This window comes from Euprymna scolopes, chromosome 8, assembly GCF_053919585.1.
Source record: "Euprymna scolopes isolate OS-2025 chromosome 8, ASM5391958v1, whole genome shotgun sequence".
In the NCBI taxonomy this organism is placed as follows: Eukaryota; Metazoa; Mollusca; class Cephalopoda; order Sepiida; family Sepiolidae; genus Euprymna; species Euprymna scolopes.
Window position 1 is genome coordinate 20,771,415 of NC_136489.1, and position 22,820 is coordinate 20,794,234.

At 34.4% G+C, this 22,820-nt stretch overlaps 1 protein-coding gene and 1 pseudogene across 7 annotated transcripts in view; both read left to right on the forward strand.

Annotated features, from left to right (window-relative positions):
- The window catches only part of LOC145283502 (dopamine receptor 2-like), a 1,112,732-nt gene that overhangs the window by 408,859 nt on the left and 681,053 nt on the right, over positions 1-22,820 (forward strand). The gene's annotated exons all lie outside the window — the stretch shown is intronic.
- Positions 9,368-9,486, forward strand: LOC145284104 (5S ribosomal RNA; annotated as a pseudogene).

The window sequence follows — 22,820 nt, forward strand, 5'->3', positions numbered from 1 at the left end:
TTTTAAGTTCAATGTAAACAAATTCTTGTTGAGTTGCACTCTTAAATAATCAATATCTGATTAGTTACAACAATTGTTACTTATCCTCTGTATGTTTCATTATCCGCCTGTAAAAAAATGAGTTATACCTTATGATTGAGTTACGTTTGGGCTTTGATTGACGATAAATCATTTGTAAAATAAGACTTAACGTGTGCCTGTTTTAATGTTGTCTAAAATAAATGGAGACACCTGTCTCTACTTGCATTTGTTTTTCTTTCTATTCTTCGTCTCGTCATGTTTATAGATCAACTGTCTCCCGGCATATTAACGTAATAGCAAGCATCCTAAGTCCAATAATACCAAGCACGTTCAAACCAATAATAAAAAGCACATAAATCTCAATCTAAATAAGCACTTCGGGCAAAGATTACAGTGTGGTGTCTGTTCTAGTGCAATAGTTCGTCTTTTCGGTCCTCGATAAGTTGAGGAGGGGTCCATCATGACTGTAACAATTTTTGTTCTTATAAAGAGTGCCGTTTTTAAAGAGCTGGATTTTCCCCACATTAAAAACCGACATTAATCTTATTAATAATAAGCACATAAATCTCAATTATAATATACAAATTAATCTAAATTATAATATACACATAAATCCCTATAATAATAAGCACAAAATTCTAAATATAAATAAGCACATTAATCTAAATAATAATAATCACATTTATCACTATAATAATAAACGCATTAATCAGAATAATAATAAACACTTTGATATCAATAATATATTAATAGCATATTAATGCCAATAACAGTAAGCTCATTAATGTTAATAATAATAATAATCACAATTATCTCAATAATAATGATCACAGTAATTGTAATAATAAGCACAGTAATCTCAATAATAATAATAATAATAATAATAATAATAATAATAATAATAATAATAATAATAATAAGCACAATTATCCCGATAATAACAAAGAGAACAATTATTTTAATAAAAATAAGCACATTAATCTCAAAGGTAATATTCATATTAATCTTAATAATAAAAATCACATTATTCCTCATAAACTCAAGCACGTGTAGACCAATAATAATAAACATATAATCCAATTAATTATAAGCATCTTACGCACATCAATAGTAAGCCCGTCAAACCAAATAATAATAATAATAAGCACCTTGCACCAATTAATAACAAAGAAGTTTCTCTTATTTTATAGTTTATTCTCCGGTCATCAATTTGCGTAAATTTTGGATTAATATAGTAAACAAGAACGAAAAAGATTATCATCGACGGTAACGATTAAGATAACAAGTAGGAGAGATTTCCACACTCTGATATTTGAAAAGAAAGCACTGAAACCTTATATCAATTTCCACCACTACCACTACCCTGCTATCTCAGTCATCATCGTACAATCATTAAACCTTATCCGCGAATGGTCTTTGAACTCTGATAAGAGTTGAGTCCCTTGTAACAAGGCCGATAGCCATTAGTCGCGTGCTCTCGTTTAATGAATGAATGCGTGAATGTAGGATTGACATGAAATTCTTAAAGATAAACTAAAATGGCCGAAAAATGGGCTCAAATGACTTAAATAAATAAAAAGTAAATGACTTATAATGACTTTAATGAACTTAAGGATGAATTCATTGACAAATGAATTGGATGCTTAAAAAATAACTGGAATCCTTCAAAAACAACTTGAATGATCTGAAGAATGACTTGAATGGCTATGAGACTAACTGGTTGTAAAGTGGGTGATCATTTTACATTAAATTAATACAAAAAAGTGATCCCCCAATTGATATCACAATAAGTACAGCATGTAGTAAGAACAGATACTACACTTTGATCTTGGACAAAATGGCCAAGAAAAGAGTATTTATTTGCTCCCCCACCGAGAAAATTAGGCACAAGGCCGATTTTTAATGTGAGGAGTGAAGGGAAAATGGGGACCAACTCCCCGGGGAGTAGGGAAGTTAGATAGTGACAATTGGTATGAAGGGTTGCCCCTACATTGACCAAAGTCTTATATGTGGGACTGCCCCTACATATGGTATTTGCTTGCAGTATCTACCGAAACAGATACTACACTTCGATCTTCATATATAATTTATTTCGTGAAAATGAAAATTACAACCAAGATAATTCAATGTAAAATCAAAATAAATTTAAAGGTAAAATTCCAATTTACTAAACAGTTTTAGGCACAAGGCCTTATAAAATCTGGGAGAGGGAGTGTTGTATGGTCTTTGTTAGTAAAGTGAAAATGGAGTCTTTAGTGACTTTACTCTTGACTGGCAACATTTACCACAATATTCACTCTGTGGACTCTAAACTATCTTGGCCAAAAGGACAAGAAAAACTTAAAAGGCTAAGAACAGCATCGATTAACAACAGAACTTTGATCTTAACCAAAAAGGCCAAGCACAAAAGTGTTACGGACACCGACCGACAGACCGACCGACCAACGGATCGACGGAGTGACTTATAGAGTCGCTTGCACGCGACTAAAAATTATGTATTCCAATAAGACGTCAAAACAGATAAATTGATGGAGACCAATGCATCAACGAGTCAAACAACGACGAAAGAAGGGAATAAATCTAACAATTCCGAAGCACATTTGCCATAATAGTATTTATAGCAAAAACTGAGATCAGTAAGATTACTGAGAGATTGAGAATGGGGATGAGAGGAGGTACAGAATAAGGATGAAAGTAGTTATACGTTAAAAGCGGAACAGGTAAAAACATATTAGAAAAAAATAAAAGTAAGGGATTTACGGACAGCACCGAGTATATGCAGCTGGTAATGATAGTATAATATGGTTGTATGATTTCAACAAGTAAACTTCACGTAGTTGACAAGAACAATTAAAGAGAGTATGAGGAAATGGCCCGGTGTGAATCATTGCTTTATTCGATGATATCATGTGGTCAGCAAGATAACTAGATCCATCTGCTTGTGATTATCTTCCCTTGGGATATACAGGATACACGAAATTGTAATTCTTTTAGCTTTTAACGCAGACAACAAAGGAACTGAACGATTTTCTTCGTCATGAACTAGAAACAATGGTAGAAGCAATGAATAGACCTACGTTGCAGGTGGTTAGAGTATTGCTTCATGTTTAAGAAACGTTTAATGCATAGCCACCCGATAGAATATATAAGTGAACCAAAATGGAAATAATTGTTAAGGGCAAAAATAATCCAACTGCAAAACACAGAAATCAACAGATCACGTATGAATCAATAAGTCATGTATAACTTCGCTGAGGCTTTTTTTCAAAATACGTGAGTTAATGTTAACATGAAGCATTTATATATATATGTGTGTGTGTGTGTGTGTGTGTGTGTGTGTGTGTGTGTGTGTGTGTGTGTGTGTGTGTGTGTGTGCTAGCATGGATACTCGGCGTTGCCCGGGTGGACATGAACTTCGGTTTGAACAGAGCTGCTATACTAAAAATATTGAGAAGCCCCCAGAAAAGAATGGAAAATGTAATTGACATCCACCCCCTTCGAAAATAATGACCCAAAACAACTTGTGTTTCAATCTAAATAGCAGCGAGTGCCCGTGCAACCGCAAAAATAAATTAGTCGCAGTGACAGACTCAAACCTGAAACGCAAAAGAAGGGAGAGAAGGGTAAGTGGAAAACGGTTTCGCACACCAAACCACGTCGACTTACGACACCATAACTCTGAAAAAATAACGTTTATAAACATAAACGCGTACTGACTTGCAAAAAAAAAATGGCGTTGCGAAAATTGACCGCTCTTGTAAGAAATGGTCCAGTTGACGACCAAAAAATTAATCTTTTTTTCATAATTTTCAGATAATATGCGCCTAAGGGATCGCTCCTTCAGATGGTACCGGTTTCGACTCAGTCCAATGCGGCTTACGAAAATTTTAGTGGATATACACAAATACACAAAATTTGGAGATGTATATAATAGAAGACAATCGGTGGCGCCCAGAGGAAATAACTCGAAACCGGTTTCTAAAAAAACTGATGTTGGCATTTTAATTCCAAATAAATTAAATATATTATCAATATAAATCAACTTTAAATAACAATCTTTAATAGAATATTTAGAGTAATTCTCTAGCTAAAAATGTTAACTAACATACCGCTATTTAGTAAAATCGATTTTTCTTAATGTAATGTGCAAATGAGGTTACATCTTGAGAATATATTTTGCAAGAATCATACTATATGTATAAATAAATTAACTTGGGAAGTAATGCATATATTAATCAAATCGTGAACAAAGTTACAAACGAATAGACAAGAATACGAGTATATATATATATATGTGTGTGTGTGTGTGTCTGTATGTGTAAGACATCCGTGTGAGTTCGTTCCCTATAAACTCCGAAACGACTGAACCATTTTTTTTTATTTTGAAATGTCAGACAAATGACATTTTCTGTGGCTGGGAGCGTTCTCGTATAGGTTTTGTATCGGAATTACTCCGATAAGTATAAAAATCGATAATCGAACAAATCCCAGGACACTCTAAATGTTATGTATACCTGAATTCGCTGTCTTTCTTTTCTTCCAGTCTTAACCGAGATCGCTATTTCTCTTGGTTTCACGGTTTCCTGAGAGGCCCTTAATCGACCCATCTAATTAATTAGACTAATATAACGTCTTTTATGCAGAAAATACATAAGGAGACGTTCGCTGAGAGTTTCTTGAATGTTTTATTTTGGGGAGAATGACTCACAAAAGAGAAAGATATTCATATATTCTTGAGCTGATTACTTAGTAAACTGAAATAATGACAGTCGAACAAAGATACTAATTTCGCACTTCGTAAAGCGTTGATAAATAATGTTGCTTGTAATTGTTTCCACAGACAGATTTATCTGTTTTCTAGCAGCTCTAAAAACGTGATCTCAACTCATACCTCTGTTTGGTCTAACTTATCTAAATTCTGATTGTACTTGAACCTTACATATTAACCATCTCTGGGAAAGATTATGTTTTGCAGATTCGGGTCACTATGACATGCAGTCAATGTACGAGATGCCTTCAATAAGTTTCCAGAGTTGTTGTACATGTATTTAAAACTGCTGTAGACTCTTGAAAATTCAGTGCGGGATTGCTATACATCTTATGAGACGACTAACCAATTCAAAAGAACAGCTACATCAGATATTGGAATACGTCCTACTACAGCATGATTGCCTCAGCTAGTGAATTTCAAAAATATACTCGAGATGTGAGGACACTTTAGAAGAACAAAATGCAAAAATGTCACAGAAACGTATGGAATGGTTCACACTACTTTTAAACAATCTTGCATTAATCGAATGTCAGCTTTTGAGTGGCATAAGAGATTTAAGGAAGGCAGGGAGTTTTTGAGGAATGGTGAGATGGATTGGAGGCGTAAGGAAGTAAGAACACCAGAGTTGATTAGTCAAATGAAGAATTTGATAGATAACGACTGTCTATAGAGACTATAAGTGCACAGTTTGATGGCAGTGTAGGAACTGTACACACCAATTATTCGCAAGAAACTGATAATGAGAATGCATCAGTCCATAACTCCATTCTAGTCACAGACTATTTGAGCAAGATGCGCATTAAAACAGTTTCTGTACCTTCGAAATACTTCAGAACTTGCTCTCTGTGACTTTCGGCCGTTTGGACTATATAGAGGTCAGGACTAAACCTTAGTAGCTGTCTTTATGAGACAATTTAGGAGATGTAAGAGGCTGTGACGACACGCTTACACAAGTGAACTTCCCTGGGGCATTTCAGAAATTATTAGAACGGTACAAGTGCATTGCAGCTGAAGGAGATTACTTCGAAGGGACTATAGAGTTCCATATGTGTACTATCAATAAAAGTGCCATACGAAAAATACTTTAACACTTATTGAAGACACCCTGTGACCTTATCAAACTCTAACCCTAATACACCTCATCGTTATTGACAGTGGGTTCATAATGCGTAACAGTATTTTGATATTTTCATAACGCCCACCCTGTCCCCTACGTTTTCAAACTTGCTGTGTGTGCAAGTCATGAATAAGATTTCAATGTTGCTGCCTGTGTGGGGCGAAAATAAGCTTGGAATGGGCTGCATGCGACCCACGGGCCGGATGGTTGATATGCCTATGTTATTATGTTTTCATCGTTCGAAATTATATATCGAACGGATGTATCTTGCGAATATCCATTCTTGTCTAAAAGATGTGTATTCACTGATGAAATTTACAGACATAAAAAAGAAAGAGATGACACAAGGTTATCATTCTTTATAAGGCGGTCGTTTGTCAAAATAATCTGATGAAATTGCGTTATTTTGACTGATGGCGATTGTCGGGACCGCTACTTGGCTACCAAATGAATACAAAAATCGATATATATAAAGGAAGAAGAGTAGAATGCGTAAATATAATGTGCGTGTTTATATATTTGTTATTGCTTTCTTCGTGAGAAATTTACGTTTATAAAAATATTACTAGCTGGTCGCCCGGCGAACAATACGCTTAAACATGGTATTTTAATTAATACAGAATGTGTATGTCATATTATAGACTCAATCCTCTATTGAATATATTACGAGAAATAATTTACCCGGTTAACTAATTCACAAAAACAAAATTAAAAAATAATAATGATAATGTCGTTCATCAAATTCCTTCTATGTTTGTTTACAATATAACGTCAGCTGATATTTTGGTTTAACGATCTTAAAAGTAGTATTTCTTCTCTTAAAGGTAAAAAAGAAGAATTTTTACAAGGGAATATTTAACGTTAAACCGGCCAATGTGACACCGGTGTATCGTAAAATATTCCCCCGTCATTATTTTTTTCTTTCAGAGAAGAAAGACAATTTTTTAAAATCGGATTTTGCGATTTTCGATACTTATCGGATGAATGTCTATGCAAATAAATATCTAAGAACACTGCCAGACATATAAATTACCTTTGTTGCAATCTGTAAAAGATAGGCTTAGTCATTTCAGAACCTATAAGGAAGAAACTCACACACATATACACATACGCAAAGTGACTTTTATATAATAGTAGAGAGATATATTAAAACTATGTAAAGTTGAATTATGATCTTGTTCACTTTTCTTAGTGTATACTTGATTACATAATAGTGGTATAACTGCACAAAGAAAATTACGATACCCACTAGTCGTTTCTATGCTCAGTGACTTCATATATATGTATATACTAGCAGAGAACCCCGACTCTGCCCGTAATTAAAAGAAGAATGACAAATATTTCACTCTCCTATATTTTATTTTGATCGAAATCGCTCATTTCTCGATCAAATCGATTAACTGTCTGTTCTAGTTAGAGACTCACAGGGGTGCTCCGAGAGTAAATTTCACATGCCTTCTCGAAGTGACTTAGTCCACAATATATTGTAGTTTATATTGCACGGTAGAGAGAGAATCTAGTGTTGATTTTATAAAATTATTTTTATATAGTGACTATACATATATATATACACACATATATATATATATATAAATTAGATAATTTATATATAGAGAGAGAAAGGAGTAAGTAATATATATATCAGAGAGGCGGTAGCACTCTCTATATAGGGATGGCCCGTACACGCCTATATACGCCTACAAAACAAAACTATCCAAATCTCAACTAAAATCAACTTATAAGTTTCAAAAAGCACATAGTCTTACAGAGAAGCGTCTTACGAATCCAGTGAGTGTCAGAACGTCGGTTAAAATGTCAAAAGAGAGCAATATATATATATAGAGAGGAGTAGGTAATATATATATATATATATATATATATATATATATATATATATATATAGTTCAGAAATTCATGTTTACAAAATTACCAATTTTTGGTAACTTAAAAACATATATACATCGCAATACTAATATTCATAGTATAACCTAATCAAATGAAAATGCGAAATATACGCGAAAAGCATCACCATGTGTAGAAAAAAAGAAGACATAATTGTGTTAAAACGATTGTAATTTAAACGATTAGATAGATCAAAAAACGCTTTCTAAAATTATATATAAAGTGAAAGTATTATAACGAGAACTCGTTTGAAGATACATCTTTTAAAACTGAAATTAAAAATTGCACAAGAACTTTCTTGTCAACTTAAAAATATGGAGATAATTATATCTATATCAAAAAGAATGTTCGATTTGGAGTTCTCGTATAAAATTAAAATATGAAATTATAACTTCTAATTTGCAAAATTTTATGCATTCTCCACAAACACACACACACACACACACACACACACACATATATATATATATATATATATATATATATATATTCTTTACTATCCGTATTGATCGATAACTATGCACTGAACGGATACAAAGGTACTTATTTCGTTGCATCTTCATCCATACAAATTTCTATTCATATTAACCCAGTAATCTTCAACAAACCCTCTAGAGTATATGTGGCATTGTGCTGACTCATTCCAACCAATCTACACTAATCCCCATTAATCATTAAGTGTGCAACACCAAAGTACGCTCGTTTTAATAGTACCACTTTCGTCTTTGTAACTCTTCAACTTTTTATAGTTAACAAATAGGATGCATTACTGTTGCAGTGATCCTCGTATACTTTGATATCGAGCCAAATCAGTTGTTTGAAGTTAGCAGCAAAGAAACAAATTGCTAGACAGCGTTGCTGTTCTGGTAAGTAATTGACCAATAAAATCCGACACAGTCTATTGAATTATATTGAAAGCCAACGCAAATAAACTATCTAAGTTTCAATTAATCTGTCTGATAATAATATACTATATAATAGACTCCTATCGTGCGAACAAGATTGTCTGAAATTAGTGTATTTTCACTGAAGATGGCCAACATAAACTAAAGTGTAGCTTTTAAAACCATATCATAATTTCATGTGTATCTGATGTGTGTTTTATATTTTTAAAAGATATTCGGTTTATCCTACCAATTAAAGCTATCTGGAGTTGAAATACCGTTAAAGAGTTTATTTGAAAAAAAAAAGATGGTTTCACTTAAAACTTAATAGCCTAATGAATCGAGTAAATGTAGAAATGCAACTACTATAGTACGTCTACTGTGACTTTATGTGCGTGTTTTCTCCAGCTTTTTTTTAAATTGGTTTTGTTTACCTGAAACTGATTTGACCGATAGCCATCAGTTATTATTATATTTTTATACTGATACGAAAAGGCATTTAAAAAATTTTGAAAAATATAACAAAAGGACTTATCAAACTGAAAATGCTATTATGTATTACAACGTCTGTAAACACAACGCACACACAAACAGAGACACACACACACACACACACATATATATATATATGTATACATATATATATATGTACGTGTATATATATATATATATGCATAAGGCATAATCACGTTGACACACCGGTTCCCGTCAGATCATCGAAGTTAAGCAACGTTGAGCCTGGTCATTACTAAAATGGGTGACCAATTTGTGAAGTCCAGGTGCTGTATGTAGGAGGACGTCGACACCTCCCTGCAAAAAGTTGCAAAAACCTAATGTCGGCATCTCCCCTAACGGAGACATACATGCGACTAGGGACCGCTTGTGAATTTCAAACTCCCATGAAACTTCCTCCTTCGGAGGAAGCCATTTAACCCTGAATAGGGTTGGTGCTGACTGCACACATATATATAACCTAGTTATACACATGACCTTTAAGGATGGAATACTGTTGCCATATCTGGGCAGGAGCTGCTAAAAACAGCCTATCCTGCCTTGACAGAGTACAAAATAACTTCGTGGCTTAGTCGGGGATGCCCTTTTCTCTACCCTGCAACCTCTCTCCCAAAGAAGAGACGTTGATAGACTATCCTTGTTTTATCGTTATTTCCATGGCAGGTGCTCGTCTGAACTCCAATCTCTGGTCCCCCCTCGCCAATCTTTCACGAAAAACACCCGTCTAGCTGAATCCACTGTCAAAAGTTTCCCCCACTCTTTATCTGTGCCTAAATCAAAACGCGGATTCCATGAACAGAGCTTCTTTCTTAGAACTGCACGCCTGTGGAACTCTGTTCGGTCTTCCTGCTTCCCACCGGACTACAACTTGGATGTCTTCAAGTCCAACGTTAACAAATTCCTAATGAACCGCCCCCTTAAGTAAACACTTCATCAAATCTCTACACTAACGTAATATACTTGCAATAACCCTTATCCCTAAGTGGTTTCCGGGCCTTGATAAGTGTGTGATCACTGTGTAAAAAAAAAGCCGTTACTCCTATCTATTTTATTTTGATTTAATTCGAACATCTATGAACTATGACATATCTGTATTGACATTTTTCTTACATAACTCAACTTAATAAGTTATATATATATATATGCAAAATTGGAGACTTATTATTTTTCAGAATAATTTACATACGTGTAACAACGTAAATTAGATGAAAAAGTGAAAAAAGAATTAAATGATCACAGAGACTATAATACATATTTAAAAGTGGTTAGATCAAACTAAAAGAAAGGGCGAGAGTAATAGTTAGATAAGAGTTGCTTACAACTGAACCTTATCAACAGGAGTATCTTTCTCAGAGTTTGAGATTGATAGATTAAAGAAAAGCAGAAAGCAGAGAACATATTGCTAGTGCCTACGACTTCTTGCAACAGATGTGTTTTATTATTCTAAGTCATTGCATCACGGTAATCGCAATAGAAATTGTGTACAAAATAAAAGGAATCTATAATTAGTAACAGGTTCTCAAAGTGATAATTATATGACGGAAATAAATCGATTATTTAAGAAAAATGAAAATTGGTCTTTTTTCTTCAGACTCTTATCGAATGAACTAGATCTGGTTGCCACGGCACACTAATGTGCTGCAGAATAATTATTAGATATTATGAAACAGTTGAAATTTCCAAATCTATTTCATAAATATACAATAATTTGCAGGCGGCTAATCTATTTAATACAAACTGATGATATAATTTCCTACACTGAAGGTTGCGTAAGCATGTAACACTAGTGTCTTTATGTGAAAATAAATATTTAACATAAAATATTATAAATACATATATACAGAGAGAGAGAGAGAGAGAGAGAGAGAGAAAGAGAGAGAGAGAACATGTCTATGATTTAAATGTTGTTTGTCTTGTAAGCGAGAAATGTTTCCAAAGATATTGACGAAAGTATTGGTTCTGAGAAAAATGACAGAAAGCTAAAATTATCAGTAAATTCTGCCAACTCGGTGAACACTACGTTAACATTCTGTTTACTGTGAACGCTTTCATATCAACATCATATTCTAATTAAACTGTCTATAATCTTGAAAGCGCCAGGCGTTCTGTTTAAGCGTATACTACGGGAAACGATAAGAAACGAGTGGCTTTATATGAGTCGTGGTCTGTCAGTACTTATTACGCGATGAGTTAGATACGAGTGTCTTCCCAATGCTAATGCCTCCTATTTTTATTTCGTCCGATTGAATCAGAGGGGATTGCAAACTACATTTTGATGATAATTGAACTTATGCATGAATGACCAGAAAGTTTCATCTCTCAACTGCAGATATTGACGGTGTGAGACTTCCTGGCAAAAGCGCACTCAAAAATAGTGGTGAAAAAAAACGTCTAGAGCACAAAAAGTCGCTCGTTTTAATGTTAGCGAAGCTTTAAACTTTTGGGGTTAAAACAATGGAAGACAGAGTACAAAATAGACTTCGTGGCTTAGTGGGGGATGCCCTTTTCTCTACCCTGCAACCTCTCTCCCACAGAAGAGACGTTGCGAGCCTGTCCTTGTTTTATCGTTATTTCCATGGCAGATGCTCGTCTGAACTCCAATCTCTGGTCCCCCCTCACCAATCTTTCACGAAAAACACCCGTCTAGCTGAATCCACTGTGAAGAATTACCCCCACTCTTTATCTGTGCCTAAATCGAAACGTGGATTCCATGAACAAAGCTTCTTTCTTAGAACTGCACGCCTGTGGAACTCTGTTCCGTCTGCCTGCTTCCCTCCGGACTACAACTTGGATGTCTTCAAGTCCAATGTTAACAAATTCCTAATGAATCGCCCCCTTTAGTAAACACTTCAACAAATCTCCTCAATAACTTAATGTACTTGCAATAACCCTTATCCCTGAGTGGCTTCCGGGCCTTGATAAGTGGTGATCACTGTGAAAAAAAAAAAGGCTTTCTTTACTTTTGGAAGTTCATGATCTTTTATTCTGAATTCCAATATATATATATATATATATATAAGGAAATATTAATCATACACAAAGAATTGTTTATAACGAATAAACACTTTGTTTGGATGGAGGATTAACACATACAGATATATGTCGGCACGTTGAATTGCAAAATGTCCATTTAAACTTGCGAAATATTATTATTACTTTTGCGCATGCGCAAATTCATTCATAGCTTGAAGTAGTTTGATTTTAAAACATTTTATTTATTTGTGGATAGCTTAAACGGTAGGAAACGGGGTTGGGCGCTACATATATTTTTGTTTCGATTCTTGCTAATGACATTAAAGCATTTTTTTAATTTTTAAAATCAGTACTATTTATATATATGTATATATATATATATATATATATATATATATATATATATATAATGTTAAATAGAGAATTAAGTTTGTAATAATAAATACGAAAATATGGATTAATTAAAATATATTTAAGCGTGTTTTATGACTTGACAAGGTCAGGCGCATCCCGCTGGTGTAAAGTAAAAAGTAAAAATAATTTTCGTGTGATGTAACTGTTTAGAAGTGAACGAATAGTTTGTGTAAGTGTTCGTCTGAGCTCCAATCTATGGCCCCCCTTGCCAAACTGTAACAAAAATACTCGACGAGCTACAACCACCATTAACAATCCCCCACTCTCTATATGTGCCTAAATCTAAACGCAAATTCCATGAACAAAGCTTATTTCTCAGAACTGTCCGCCTGTGGAACACTGTTCCACTGGTCGGCTTCCTGGTTGAATACAACACGGTAGCCTTCAAATTCAAGTAAACAAGTTCTTGTTGAGCCATCCCCATAAATAACCAAATTCTATCCAATTTACACCATTAATGATTACTATATTACCACCTTAGATTCCTTCACCCTTATCCTCGATTGGTCTTCGAGCCTTGATAAATAATGACTTATAAGTAAAAAAGATCTTAAATGGTATATCATTTTTATAAGATAATAATTTGTTTTAATGATTAATGTAAATCTCCTCACTAACGTAATGTACTTGCAATAACCCTTATCCCTGAGTGGCTTCCGGGCCTTGATAAGTGGTGATCACTGTGTATAATGTTATCATTACTAAGTGTCGGACATTTATTATTTTTGATTACATTATTATGTTTATATTACTTATATCATTGCCAGAAGGTTAGACACAAACTTAGGTGTGTTTGTTAGAAGTCAAAACACCAAGATAAGCGAACTCTGGCTTACAAAATATGCATTTACCCCGTTTGTGTAGAAATCTCTGACAGCTTCGGGTCGGCATCTTCCGGCCGGTTAAGTAAGCAGTTGGAAAATGCAGACACAAAGATTGTCAGACGATTAATTCAAAACGCAGTGTTCCCCCTCTCACATATTAAAAATGGCTTCATATTTTTACGTAGTCTGATAGCAGCTATCTAATGTTTTTTGTAAAGTCTATATAATTTTTGGTCGCACTTTTGTTAAACTTGTGCGAAATTATATATTCGCTGTTAGTTCCATATGACAGTAGACGAGGAATAACGTAAACAAGTTAACTTTATTTACAAAAATGACAGACATCAGTGAAGTGAGGAGCTGTCGTCAGGGAAGTGTGTCCTGCACGTTGGACGGTGCTGATATGTCTTCACTGCTTGGTCGTTTCGACTCCCCCTCTCTCACTCTCTCTCTCACTCTCTCTCTCTCTCACACACACACACACACTCTGTTGCTCTTATATTGACATTCTTATAAATCGGAATTCGATTGTTCTATTGTATTGGTGACTGACGGTGTTCCAGTCCAGGTTAAAATGTAGGACGTCCATTTTTTTTCGCTTTTAGATCATTTTCCATGGCTCCTATTCTTCGATCGTAATCTAGGTTGACGTTATCGCTCAGCAATCGCCCGATCTCTGGTATTGTGTGTGTGCACCTACATCTGATAATTCTGGTATAGCTCGTCACCTGTCTAACACTAGTTAGAAAGCCATTCTTAAAATACTATGTTAAAAATCATTTTTGATTCACAAATTTCATTTGAGCTGTTGAATTTCAGATTCCGTTGAAACCGGTCGACTTTTGACATCTAATTGGCTAATCGCTTCGGCGTCTTTCAGCTGTTTCCGTTACCTGTTAAAAGTTACCGATTCGAAGTTGCCGATGCGCAATTGTCGAAGTTTAGGTCGTAAACTGCATAAGTATTGCAATCATTTCTGATCAACTCATTGGTATTACCTGGTAGGGGCGCCTCGGTCGATTAGCAATAAATTGGTTCCTCGAACTGAAAAATCCATTAATTAAACTTTGCAACAAGACATTCGATTTATTTGTATTCAAATTCTATGATAAAGCACTATATTATTAGAGGCATCGTTTATAGTAAAGATTGCGGGCTCTTTGACTTCCGGTTTCTGCTGCCCATTTGGTTGGATAATTAGGCACTATTAAGCTGACAAGACAGCAATTCTAAACATGAGGAAGATGATCATAATCAGAAGTGACCATATCTTACGCGCACTTGTGTCCAGTCTACGAAGCAACAACCGGAAATCAAAAAGAGCAGACTATTTTGAACATAACTGATCATTTTGTTATTCTATGTGCTAAATTGGCGTATCTTTATAATTGTTTGTTTTTATTTAGTTTTGCCTTCATATGTGAAAGATGAAAATACGCTATTGATTTATATATGCCTATTCGTGTATATGTTTAAGGTGAAGTTTGACTACGGTCAGGCTTTCAATTCAGAAATAAGTATACGCACCTCGGAAAAGCCGAATATCCACACGACATTCGGTAAAACAAAATATATTGGAACAACCAAACCCTTACCGCTGATCTCACGAAATAGACCTTTGAACTAGAACAGGATGTCGCTTTCAATATTATGTATATATTGAATGTAGGCGCATGGTTTTATATTGTAAATATTCACGCAGTATATTGCTACCGGAAACAGAAAGGGTGAATTTATTGCTTTTAGGATTTATTCTTTGCAGGCTATGGATTTTTTCTATAACTTTTGATAAAACTGACATTCAAAGTTACACATTCACACACACGGAGACAAATATACATTTTTAGTTATTTATTGGCACTCACGTAAACAGATATACATTTTTGCTTCTTTATTTCATAGATGAAATAGTTATCCACGGACACGTGTGTTCACATATTTTAAGAAAGATAAAAGTATGTGTCTGTATATTTACATATGGGCGTATGTACGAGGTGCCTTCAATAAGCGTCCAGACTTTTTTGTGCAGGCATTTAAAATTGTCGTAGACTCTTGACAACTCAGCCTGTTATTGCTATATATCTTCTAAGATGACTGGCCAATTTCTATGATTTCAGATTAAAAGGAAAAGCTACAGCAGGAATTAGAATACACTCTACTAAAGCCTGATTGTCACAGCTGATGAATTTCAAGAATACAATCTGGATCTGAGGGCAATTTCGAATAGCGATATGCGATAAAATTCTTTTTTAAACTTGGAAAAAATGTGATAGAAAATATGGAATGCTTCAGACTGCTTTTGGAACATCTTGCATAAACCGGACGGCATTTTTTGAGTGGGATAAGATATTAAAGGAATGCAAGGAGTCTGTGAGAGATGATGAGAGGTTTGGGAGTAGTAAGGAAGTCAGAACACCAGAGTTAATTAGTCAAATAAAGAATTTTATCGTTAACGACTGTCGTGTGTCTGTAGAGACATTGAGTGCACAGTTTTATATTTGTGTGGAAACTGTATGCAAAATGATTTGCGAGGGACTAAGGATGCGGAAGATTTGCGCAAATGCACAAGTTCACATCTCCATCGTTGTCACAGACTATTTGACTAAGATGGACATTTAGATAGTTCCTCACTCTCTCTATAGTCCATATATTGCTCCCTGTGACTTTTGGTTATTCCCTAAGCTCAAGGAAAATCTTAGAGTGTGTCATTATGAGCTAATTAAGAACATGAAAGAGGATATGACGTGGGTCATTGACATGCTCACACCAGAGGACTTCCATGAGACATTCCAGAAATCGTGGAAATGGTACAAGTCCATAGAAGCCAGGGGAGATTTCTTTCAAAGGGGGCTAAAGTTTAATGTAAGTGCTATAAGTAAAAGTGTCTATACGAAAAAATTCTGGAAACTTATAAAAGCATTTCGTATGTATTTATGCATATATATATATATATATATATATATATATATTAATGTAATCAAAGGGAGGTAGTGTTTACCTGAAATGCGCAATGATAAACTTCAAACTAATATTTATTGTTCGACTGAATACTCCAAAAAATATTACAAAGTCCTTATTCCTCGGAGTTTCAAAGAATGCTATTCTTGTTATTCTTCTCATCAGAGGACATAAATAAATCGGCAAATTATATTTGTAGCAATGCTAGAATTTGCTAGTTATGGAATTAAGGGAAACCGCAATTTATTGTAGTTGTAAATTGCCATGAAAAAGGTGAAGAAATGTTGGATATGTAAGAAAATATAAAAACAAACCGCGCATATTTCACCTTGCATTAAAATTCTCTCAAGTTGATCCGAAATTCGAAAATAGCTCTTTAGAGAGAATGGAGTCCAAAATTAAGTCCAGCGTGACGATGCATATAATCCGATTGGAAAACTTTCAAAACAGCTGAAATAATGACAATTGTGTTTTTCCGGACAGTGTAGTAGCCCAAAGAAAAGTCAATCTCCAGTTAAATAGGATCGTGCAATAAAAAGAAGAGAAAAGCAGTATGTAAACCATCATCGTCTGATTAATTAATTTTTTTAATTAATTATTTTTTTTAATTAATTAATTTTTGTAATTAAGCCGACGGTGAAGATTTACACACTACTTCCCAGCTTTAATTTTCTTTATCTTATATATATATATATATATATATATATATATATATATATATATATCTGTACACGTACTAAACGTGTGAGGCGACAGTGCATATCAAAGGGGAAATTTTCCCATAGATTCCAGAGGAACTAATTCGTACTGATAAAATTATTGCTAACAAAAATAAAACAACAATAATGTCGTAAAACATACATACCTTAGGCCGTTAGATTTGCTAAAGTTTACTACAGCCTTTGTAACCTATTTTTTTACTTAAAAATTATTAAAACAATTTTTTGAAAGCGACTACTTGAATGTTAACTAATTTACATATTTCTTGAACAACGAGCGTTAATTAATGACTCATTTATTTATCTTTTCTTATTATATGATTGATTTAATTTCACTATAAGGCTAAATTCTATTTATACATAGTTGCTACATTCTGCATAATTATGTAGAATTTAAAATGAAAATGTTCTAGCACGCGGAAATATTTAAAATATATTCATGCATATATAAACGCCATTATCTGAATATTTAGTCCAAAGAGTTAACATTTAAAATGTAACGGATTTGGATCTGTAGCAAAGTTTAGCCAGTAAAATTGCAGCTAAGGAGTCAAAATTAAAAAAAAAAACATTGACCATAACCTATCGCAACTAGGCTACACATTTTTTATGCACATGAGTTAATTTATAGTATATTAAACAACGTTATATCAAAAACGGTAAAAAAATGTTTAACTAAACAACGTTATTTTTTACAGTTCTTAATATATATGGATTAAGGTTATACGCTAACGGATAATGCTGTACAAATTTATGTGTTGCTTTCGATTCATACTAATGTCACATAAGTCATTTTCCTTACTTTTGAAATCACTATTATATATTCGGTCCAATATAATTATCGATAAAACATTGTCTTAATATTAATAAATACGAAATTTGCATGAATTAAAATATCACATTTAAGCGTGATTTTCGGAAAGGATGTGCCGCCTGTTAGTCAAAAATAATCCAAGGAATAAAATTTAATATGTAAAATGTTATATGTCTGTCTCCCTATTTACAAACTCTATTTTCTCCGAAACTAAAAGTCGCAGAGCAACTCAAGGGACCTCAAATGATTGGATTTTGGACGGACCTTCTTTTATGGGTCGTTAGCCAGTTAAAAAAAAATATAATGGGTCAAAAAAATTTTTTAAGTTATACATTTTTTATATTCATCTTTATTTCAACTTTTTAATCAGTTCATATGCGTGTCACGCAAGAACAGTGGTAACGTCACTAGCTTTGAATGCTACAGTTTTGCTTTCGGTTTCGATTCTAGCTGATGGCACCCAAATACTTTTTATTTTTTTTTTTTTTTAACTTTTGAAATCACAACTTAATAATAATACGAAATCTGGACGAGTTAAAATATAATTTAAGCGGATTTTACACTCGGGCAAAGCCTATCCCCCCCTCCGCTAGCCTAATATATACCAGGCTATATGTTAATCTGTCTACTTTCATATTTTCAAACTCTATCTCCACCGAAACTAAAAGTCGCGGAGCGGCGCGAGGTTCTTCAAATGATTGGACTTTTTACAGACCGTTCTTTTATGGGGTTTTAGCCGGTTAAAATAGTTTTTAAGTTGCCAAACATGGGTAATAATATAAAAATCGTTATACATTTTGTATATTCATCGTAGTTGATTTTTCATTTTTAACCAGTTTATATGCGTTGTTACAGTGATGACATTACCAGCGTTGAATGCTACTGTTTCGGTTTCGATTCTAGCTGGTGACACCCAAGTACTTTTCTTACGTTTGAAATGACGACTCTTATAATAATATTTACGAAATCCTGACAAATTAAAATAACATATTTAAGCGTATTTCATGCCCGGGCAAAAATCATAGTTTGTAATAATATGCGAGCGGTTTACGTGAACGTGTTTTCTAACAGTCGTTGGCGATTCAGATTGGTGACATAATATGGTCATTATTTGAGCTACATTAGAGTCTAATAAATGCGTTGACACAACGAATGGCAGTCTATATAACAAGGTTAGTAAGTGAGTGGGCGAGTCGAGTGGAAGGACCAGTAAAATAAGGTCAGACAACGATCGACTATATAAACGAATGTAAGTATTCTATGAGACCGAACTGCGTTAGACGTGATAAGGTATGGGGTCACTACGTTCTCTTCAGACCATACCCTGCTAGTTCATGTGTAGTATTCCCCTTATGATAGAAAGGTGAGAAGAAATATCGGTCTTCATGTGCGGAATATTAAGCCCCTCCAAAAAAGCGGATTCTGGATTGGCAAAAAATAAAACTTGTCTTGATCGAGAAATATGTCATCTTCGCTGTCGAATTAAAAAAAGAAATAAAAACCAATTCCAACATAAAATATTCAAGACCGACCACTAGACAACTAATATTTCAACTTTTTGTCGAAGTTCTCAAAAATCAAGGGAGTTCCTTTTTGGAGCTAACACTTGAATACGATATACTTTTGAATATTTAGTCAGGGTTTACTCGTAGAGGAAAATGGTCCTCATTCCAGGTTGTCCTGACAACCCCTGTACACCCTGTGCACCTTAGACACTCGAGACATGTAAGTTCGTTTTATTTTTAACTTGTTTTCATTTTCTTTCAGTCGAAGTTTTCAGAAATGTAGGGCCCCCTGCCTAGATTTAACACATTCGAATGTCCATTACAGGTCTTTATCTTTCAAACACTAAGTTAGTAAATAAGTTGGGAACATAATTTTCCTCTCCTGAATTGACCATTTTAATGTTTAAGACAGAAACAAAACAAAAAATCAGTTCATGATCTGTTATTCTGAATTCCAAAACAAGAATTAATCTAGTCTGGTGGAGTATCCAGCTCTGAGTTGCTACTTACGACGACATCACTTGGAGACGGTGCACCATTCCTGGTAAAAGCTAGTGTAGGTGGCCATACTGAGATCTTATTAAGGCTCCGAATACTACGTGAATTTAGATATTTGGCCAGGGTTTACTTGTAAAAAAAAGTATCCCATACTGGATTTATAAACCTCTGTACAGAGGGACTTTAGACACTCGAGCTTAATGCATAGTAGGCAGCAGGTTTTTGTTTAATAGAGTGAGACATACTTTTCCGTAAACTTTTGCTGATGCTGTTAGTTTTCACTTGTTCTTTTTTGCGTTAGTCTTGAGCAATAATTTTACACACGTTTACACATGGGACCTACATGTTGTATGCAACTAACGTTGCAAGGAACAGAAGATAAAAATGACTCGACTCTTTGTTTTTTTTTTTTGTTTTTTTTTGTTTTTTCGTTTTTTTTGTAACAATGACATTCCCGAATAAAATGTGATCGCGCTCTTTCCTATGATCTACATTTTGTTTTACGTCGTTTCGAACGTGCTCTCGAACGTAATGTACATGCTCTCGAACATAATCCACGTCTTTAACGTTATCGTCTTCCTTAACATGCTTTATCTCCTTTTTATAGTCTTTTCTCTTTTCCTTACTATGACGTTACACGACTCAGCATTTGCATATAACCACTTTAAGTGCGTTAGCGCTCTTTTACAATAATGCATATTTTCCTCTACTCAGTACGATCAGAGGTTGGTTCGAGCAAAGGCTCATTTTACGGATACTATTGTGCAGAGCGTTTGCTTATCTCATTAACTCCCTGTCTCTCGGTCGCTTCCCGATGACTTGTGAGTTAAAAACTAGTTTCGCGATAATGTCGTCGTCAGCCATCGGCACATATCCAAACAATCTGAACCGCCATTCCTTCATCTTGAAACCAATTAGAGCGATGACGTAAAATGGCGTCAGTAAAGATGGTCGAGCAGTGTAATTAAAAAGATCTGGCGGTTTTCCTCACGTCGATTTTTTTTTTCGTTTTTTTTTTTTTACAAGGTAGTCACCATTATCAAGGCCCGGGAGCCACTCGGGATAGAGGTTATTGCGTGTACATTACGTTAGTATTCGAGATTTGATAAAATGTCTTACTTAAGGGGGCGTTTCATCAGGAATTTGTTTATGTTGGACTTGAAGATATCCAGGTTGTAGTCAGGTGGGAAACAGGCAAACGGAACAGAGCTCCACAGGCGTTCACTTCTAAGAAAGAATCTTTGTTCATGGAATCTACGTTTTGCTTTTGGCACAGATAAAGAGTGGGGAAAAATTTCGACAGTGGTTTGACAGGAAATTTCGCTCAGCCTTCCTTATTGTCAACAAACACTCGCGTCTATACATAGCATTGCGTCTCAAAACATTCATCTATCTCTGCTCTACCCTTATTTCTCTAGTATGTTTTCGTGTTGTATTGTCTGCCTCAAACGATTCATCTTTTTATCGCTCACGTTTGTATAATCATGTTTGTTGCGCTTCTACAAAGATGCGCGATGCTAAATAAATATATACACTGTAGATTCTCACATATGTTTGACAATCAAATGTAGAGGCATTTTCATAACAAAACTGTTTTTATTGAATTATTATTTTGCCTGCAGTGATTGTCGAACTTATCGAGCAAGGGTGAAAGGTGAGATTGGGGTTGGCGAGCTAACGCCGTAACGATCATGTGTTTTTCTGTCTCTCACTGTCTCTTTGTGTCTATTAAAATATATAAAAATTATGACGTAACAAACTTACATCTTTGAATCACGTTTTATTATTTGTTAGAACCATGTTCTGTTTATCCACCGCATTCTTTCTTTAATTGTTCTAAGTTAACCTTAATATTTTACTAAACATTCCTTCTTTTAAAAACATTCTCTTTTCATATCTTTTTCTACATAACAGTTAACAATATTATCTAATATTTTATTTTACTTCTTAATAATTATTGTGGATTTTCCTAAATTAGCAAAGCAACCCTATGTCGCTCCGCATAATATAACACTCGACTTCACTCTATGGCCCTCTCCATAAAATATTTGCACCAAATACTTGTCTAATTACAACAACTATCGAAAATGTCTCTTACTCTCTATTTGTGTCTAAAAATAAAGATTATATGAGCAATGTTTCTTTCCTAGAACTATCCATCTGTGTAACACTACTGTGAGGCTGTTTTGCAACTGACTATAACATGGTCCTTTTCAAGTCTAATGTAAATACGTTCTTGTTGAGCCATCCTCTTAAATAATTAAATCTTTCGCATTTTTAATCATTACCGATTATTACGGTTTTGTCTCTGTTTCAGTCTGACACACATTAATTCTTACACTGGAGAGATCTCGATAAGCAATGCCCCCCAGTAAAAGGAATAGACAGGATCTTCGACTTTTGTAGTCTAATTGAGCTAATTGTAGGCTAATTGAGAACTACAAATGATGCCCGTTTGAGCCACGTCTAAATTATGTTCGCAATAACTTCACGTACAGCTGACGTTACTAAAAAAACTACCATGTTCGCTCACATAAATTGAACATTAATCTAACTCGAATTTATTTTCGATTTTTATGAGGTTAAATTATTAATGTCTTGTGTAAAGTCACTTGATGTATGAAACTATAAAAACAAACAAAAAAGCATTTCAAAATAAAAAAAAACTAATAAAAGCTAAGTGTGATTTGGATAGATTCTGACGAAAAAATACCAATTCTTCCTCCTATGTCAGAAACCTCACTAATGGAATGTTAGGGCTAAAAGACAAAATAAAATGCTGTCTACAAAGTGACGAGTTTCACAACATCCTGTTTGATCTTCGACTTTAGACGGTAGCTAATCTTTTGTTTTTACTTGGAAGCCACCACTTATCAAGGCCCGAGAGCCACTCAAGGGTAAAGGTTA